The sequence below is a fragment of the Medicago sativa genome, chromosome 7 (assembly GCF_051527215.1).
Source record: "Medicago sativa cultivar Bolivia chromosome 7, Bolivia_mono, whole genome shotgun sequence".
Lineage (NCBI taxonomy): Eukaryota > Viridiplantae > Streptophyta > Magnoliopsida > Fabales > Fabaceae > Medicago > Medicago sativa.
In genome coordinates, this window is record NC_140755.1 from 17892885 (window position 1) to 17898884 (window position 6000).

Genomic DNA, 6000 nt, shown 5'->3' on the forward strand with positions numbered 1-6000 from the left:
AATTCATGTTAAAACGGTGAATTTAGATTAGGAATTAGGGTAACAATTAATTAGGGTTTAAGACTTGGCTTGATCCGGATTACGTCATTAGACTTATCCAACGATCCCAAGACAAAGAAGTCTACTCACTCATGTTCATCGTAGACATGGGGGAAGAAGAGAGAATGCGATAAAAGTAAATTGAAAAGAAGAAAGTAAAACGAAATAAAGACTTTATTGAAATAGCAATTGAAATAAACAAAGTAAAAGATGATTGTTTATGGTGGAGAGCTACTCTATTATAGCTTTACAATTGACTTAGAAACTAAGCAACTAAAAGGGTAAAACAATAAAGCTGCAACAGGGTAACTTGGGCCCGAAGAAAAAGCAGCAAAAGAGACTCCTGGAGATGGCACGGCCGTGCCACATGTTGGCACTGGCCGTGCCAAGCTTCTGACTTGGTGGGAAGATATTTTTGTCCCGTATCTTCGTATTCTTGCGCTGTATTTGCTCCAGTCCTCTTTCTTTTGCTCCAAGACACCTTCCACCATATATTTATTCCTAGAATAAAATAAAACACAATTTGAAGTAAAATATTCTAAACTAAAATAAAATGCAATAAAATAAAATCAAATCTAAAATAAAACTAAACTAAATAAGGCAATAAATAATACTATCTATGACTCATCAAACTCCCCCACACTTGAATCTTTGCTTGTCCTCAAGCAAAAAGGCAGCAAACATAGCAGCAACAAAAGATTTGATTATGGCAATATTAAGAACAAATGTCTCAAAAGAAAGGCTTTGCCTCAAGTACACTAATTACAATTTCAAATACTTCTCATGAACCTATTCTACCCAACATCAAGTCTCAAGTGAGTGTGTGTGTGCAGTCCAACCCTTTTCTTGTTCCTGTATAAGACAGATATTATGAGGAATAGGTTCTATCCTTAGTGCTAAAGTAACCGAGAAAAGTCCTTTCTTCATTTCATATAAGAGTGATGGGAATTTGAGTTAAAATTAAATTAGCTTTAACAATTAAGCACAAGGGGCTGCAGATGCTTAGGGGCTATCTATCCTCATAGGAAGTTTTCTCGGATGTAATTGTCCTTTCCCCCTAGATTCAAAATCACCCTAAGCAGTGCTGCAAAATTATTGTTTGTTTCATCTCCGCGTAGGAAGTCTTTTTGGATGTAATTGTCCTTTCCCCCTAGCATTGATGAATTTGTTTCACTTTAGGTTCAAATTAGGGAGTCACCACCACAATTAGGAAGTTAGGGATTGTCCTTTCCCCCACATGTTGGTGCCATTCTCCCGCCCCATTTAACATTAACAAATTAATAAGAATATAACAATTAAGAACAATTTGATTAATTTTCCCACACAAACTTATACTACTTTTACTCTTAAGACTTTAAAGGGTCTAAGTTAACACTAAAGATAGAACGTGTTCCTTAAAATACCTATTCATACATTTGCTCAAGGATTGCAACCGGGTGCTTTTCTCATTGGAGAATTTCACAATAAAACATGACATGGGTATAGCAAGAACATAAGAAACACAAGAAACTATTTTCATATACAAGAAACAACCTTTAAAGAAGAGACAAAACAAAAAATTTTCATGCCATATTTACATTAAAAACAAGCTACTTAGTTATGCCTCTTGCTATAAAATCAAAACAAAAGAATAAAGTTCAAGAGAGTTTGGGAACACTACGACTCTAGACACTTTATTAGGCCCCCCCCACACTTAGGGGAAGCATTGTCCTCAATGATTCAAAGAAAAAGAAATTAAAAGAGAAGAAGAAGTAGAGGAAGAAGAAAGAAGGAGTAGAAGAAGAGGAGTAGAGAGAGAGAAGAAGGGAAGAGAGGAAGAGGAAAGCTCACATGTTATTGAGGTCCATAAGGAGGACCTTGAAGTTGGAGGTGTTGCATCATCCGACGGAGCATCTCATTATTTTCATCATTGACACGGTTGCCCCTTTGAACTTCATTGCGAAGGCCGGAGATCTCAACACCTTGCCTTTGTTGCTCGGTGCTCATCCTCTCGATTTCATTGTGAATCCATGTCCATCTTTGATTTTCATTAAGCTCACCGGTTTCATGGCCATGGTGCCCCTCTTGGTGCAAGTTAGCACCTTCTCCTTCATCATGGTGCAAGTTAGCACCTTCTCCCTCTTCATCATCTTGCTCACCAAGAATCTGCACATCATTAACATACAACCAATTTTCTTCCACCTCGGTGGTAGTCCGAGATGGGTTAGGCAATAAAAACACGATTGGCATATTTAGCTTAAGTTGGTAATGGAGCGGTGGACGATGTTTGATGAAATTCATAGCAATAAGGGTTTCTATGTTAAGCCTATTGTTTCCCTCAATTGGTTTGATCCCCTCATCTTCACCCACTCCAAAACATCTAGCTATATATGTAATGATGCCACCCACCACTATGTCTCCTCTACCGGCCGGTCTAGTACCGACAAAGTCTAGGTAATCAATCAAATAAAAACAAGTATTGACGGGGTGGTTGTGGAGCATTGCCCATAGCATGAACAATTCATCGGTTCTAGTGTTTCCTAGCTCGGTTCTACCCCAAATAGTGCAAGCCATTACCCTTTGGAGGTACCTAAGTACGGGGTTGTGGATGTTGCTAGCTTTGTTGGCTCTAGGAACATAGTTGGAAACGCCGGTGATACGTGTCCAAAAGGCAGCTGGGTCATAGTTATCCGGTTTTAGGCTAGGATCCCAATGATCATGAATATATCCTGCATTTGCAAAACCTAAGGCCTCACAAAAGTGCTGAAGTGACATGTCATAATCAATATTCATCAACCGAAAAACAACTCTATGGTTAGGGTTATCAAAATTCAACTTATCTTTAGTGAAAACAATTGAGCTTAAAAATTCATAAGTGAAGTTTTCATAACCCCGCATAGGTTTCAGCAAATCAGTCCAACCTAACTTTCCTATCAACCTAGAAACATCATCAAACAGCTCTAGCACATCTAAAGTGTTGGGATCAGGATAACGAGAAGGATGCAAGTGCTTAGAGATTAGAATTTTATACCTGTCCCTTTGCTTGTTGTTTTTGAAGCTTATTCCATGATTCTTAACTTGTGCTTGCTTCTTTGGGGGAGGTCCTCCTTGAGAGCTTGCTGGTTCTTTACCACTTCTTCTTGAAGCCATTGACCCTTGTTGGAATTGGTTTTGAAGGTTTAGGGTTTGGGAGGATTTTTGGTGAAAAGGATTGGTTTAGGGTTGGGGTTGATGTTTAAGGAAGGTTTGTTGGTTTGGATGTGGAGATTGGTTAAGGTTTTGTGGTTTTTGGGGTAGGTTTTGAAAGATTAGGGTTTTGGTGAATTATTGGTTTTGGTGGATGAAAGTTGTTTTTGATTGTTGGTTTTTGTTTTGGATGAAGTTTGTGATTGATTGGTGAAAGAATGGAGTAGATTGATGAAGATTTGAGTGAGATATGGAGGTTTGAAGGTTATGGAGGGTTAGAGAGAAGTTTGAAGGTAGAGAGAGGTTTGTGGTTTGAGAATGAATGGAGAAGAATAAGAAAAATTGGTATATAGTGGGCTAGAAGTCGGGCACGGCCGTGCCACCCTTGGCACGGGCCGTGCCAACACTCTGTGGCTCCTGGCTGATTTTGTGTTACAAACCATGGCACGGCCGTGCCAACCTCAGCACGGGCCGTGCCAACACTCTGGTAAGGAGGCTTCAAAATTTTTTTCAATTTCATGATTTTTCTCGAATCACACTTGGACAAATACCTACAAAACAAATTAAAACAAAGGAAAACAAAACAAAAGCTATTAAATGCGTGGGTTGCCTCCCACGAAGCGCTCTTTTAATGTCATTAGCTTGACGGTTTGAAAGAGTCCTTAGAATGGATCAAAGATATCATGTTGTGTAGATGGCGCTATAAAACGTTCTTTCACAACATGGTCGTTAAGCATGCAACAAGAGTAAAGAGCGGGACCCTTCATAACATTTTCCAACTCAAATCCTACCATCTTATCACTCACTTGAAAGACTATCCTACCAAGTTTAACATCGATGAGAGCTCCTGCAGTTGCAAGGAAAGGTCTACCTAGGATTATGGGGACGTCATTGTCCTCTTCAATGTCAACGACTACAAAATCAGTTGGGATGTATATCCCTTCTATCTTAACCGGTATGTCCTCAACGAATCCTACAAGTTTCATGGTAGAACGATCAGCTAGCTTTAGTTCCATTTCGGTAGGTTTCAACTCTCCTATCCCTATCCTTTTAAGAAGAGACAAAGGCAGCAAACTAACACTAGCTCCTAAGTCACATAAGGCTTTGTGTATGGTTTCATTCCCAATTTCACATGGTATGGCAAAACTACCTGGATCTCTAAGCTTAGGGGGTGCTTCTTGAATGATTGCACTAGTGTCCTTAGCCAAGGCTATTGTCTCATTATGCTCTATAGCCCTTTTCTTTGAAAAAATTTCCTTTAAAAATTTGGCATATAGAGGCATCCTAGACAAAGCTTCAGCAAAGGGAAGTTTAATGCAAATCTTCCTAAGTATGTTAACAAATTTTTCAAATTTACCCTCTAGTTTAAGCTTATCAGGATTTAAGGGGGATGGAGTTTTGTTTTCTTCAAGTGGTTTTGCTTCTTCTATCACAACTTTATCACCTAAGGGCTTGACATTTTCTTTCCCAATGTTTTTAACCTTAGCAAAAGTTTCGCCTAACTTACTACCCCCAAAAGATATAACATTAACTTGGGCTTTGGGATTGGCTTCGGTTTGACCAGGAAAGACTCCCGGTGTTTGGGAAGATGTAGCCACTTGTTGGGCTATTTGGGCGATTTGAGTTTCAAGCATTTTAGAGTGAGTAGCAATAGAATCAACCTTGGTATTGAGCTTGGATAGAGAATCATTCAGAAATCCAGTTTGGTTTTTAAGTTCTTGAAGTTGTTTGCTTTGGTTGGCAATAGAGTTTTCCAACAAAATTTCCAAATTGGATTTCTGAGTGAATCTTTGGTTGTTTGCATAACCGGGTGGTGCTACTTGTCCATAGGGATTTTGGTTTTTATAAAAATTTTGATTTTGTCTCATCCCTTGGTTGTATTGAGCATAATTCATTTGCTCAACACCGTTAATAGCACTACCTAGTTGGCAATCAACACCAGCATGACCAGTTATACCACATATTTCACAAGAAGGAGTAGAAGCAGAATTGATAGCACTAACATTGAATTTTTCAAGTTTTTCAGTTAGTGTATCAATTTTAGAAGCAAGGTGATCATAGTTAGAGACTTCGTGTATACCTGCCTCCTTTTTGGAGGGTGAAGAACTAGTGATGGCTCTTTCGTCGGTCCACTTGTAGTGATTTTGAGCCATGTCTTCGATCAAGGCATACGCCTCCGTGTAATTCTTGTTCATAAGTGCTCCACCTGCAGCTGCATCAACAGACATCTTAGTGGTATAAGACAAGCCATTATAAAAAGTGTGGACTATAAGCCACTTCTCTAGGCCATGGTGGGGACAAAGTCTTAGCATTTCTTTGAAACGCTCCCACGCCTCATAGAGAGATTCCCCATCTTTTTGGTTGAACCGCGTGATTTGGTCTCTAAGTTTAGCGGTTTTAGATGGTGGAAAGAAACGGACAAGGAATGCTTGCCTCATCTGATCCCATGAAGTAATGGAACCGACTTCGAGGGAATGGAACCAAGCGCTAGCTCTATCCCTTAAGGAAAAGGGAAAGAGATGAAGTCTTACGGCTTCTTGGTTCTCCTTCATGGTTCCACTAATTCGTAGGAAAACAGAGATGTGAAGATTGGGATCCTCAGTGGGGGATCCCGAGAATTGGTTTTGCTGCACCAAGTTAAGTAGGGCAGGCTTGATTTCAAAGTTGTCATCCTCAACCGTTGGGTACACAATAACAGCTTGTGGCTCAGCCGTAGACGGCGTTGCATACTCTTTGAGAGTGCGATTGGCCATGGCGGAGTTATTTCGTGCGTCTCTCTTTCGTCTATGCAAATAC

At 39.7% G+C, this 6000-nt stretch overlaps 1 non-coding gene across 1 annotated transcript; it reads left to right on the forward strand.

Annotated features, from left to right (window-relative positions):
- The first annotated feature begins 5487 nt into the window (after positions 1-5487).
- Positions 5488-5594, forward strand: LOC146904730 (small nucleolar RNA R71). Its single transcript, XR_015020799.1, has one exon. It is a non-coding gene; the product is annotated as a small nucleolar RNA R71 (small nucleolar RNA).
- The last annotated feature ends 406 nt before the right edge of the window (positions 5595-6000 follow it).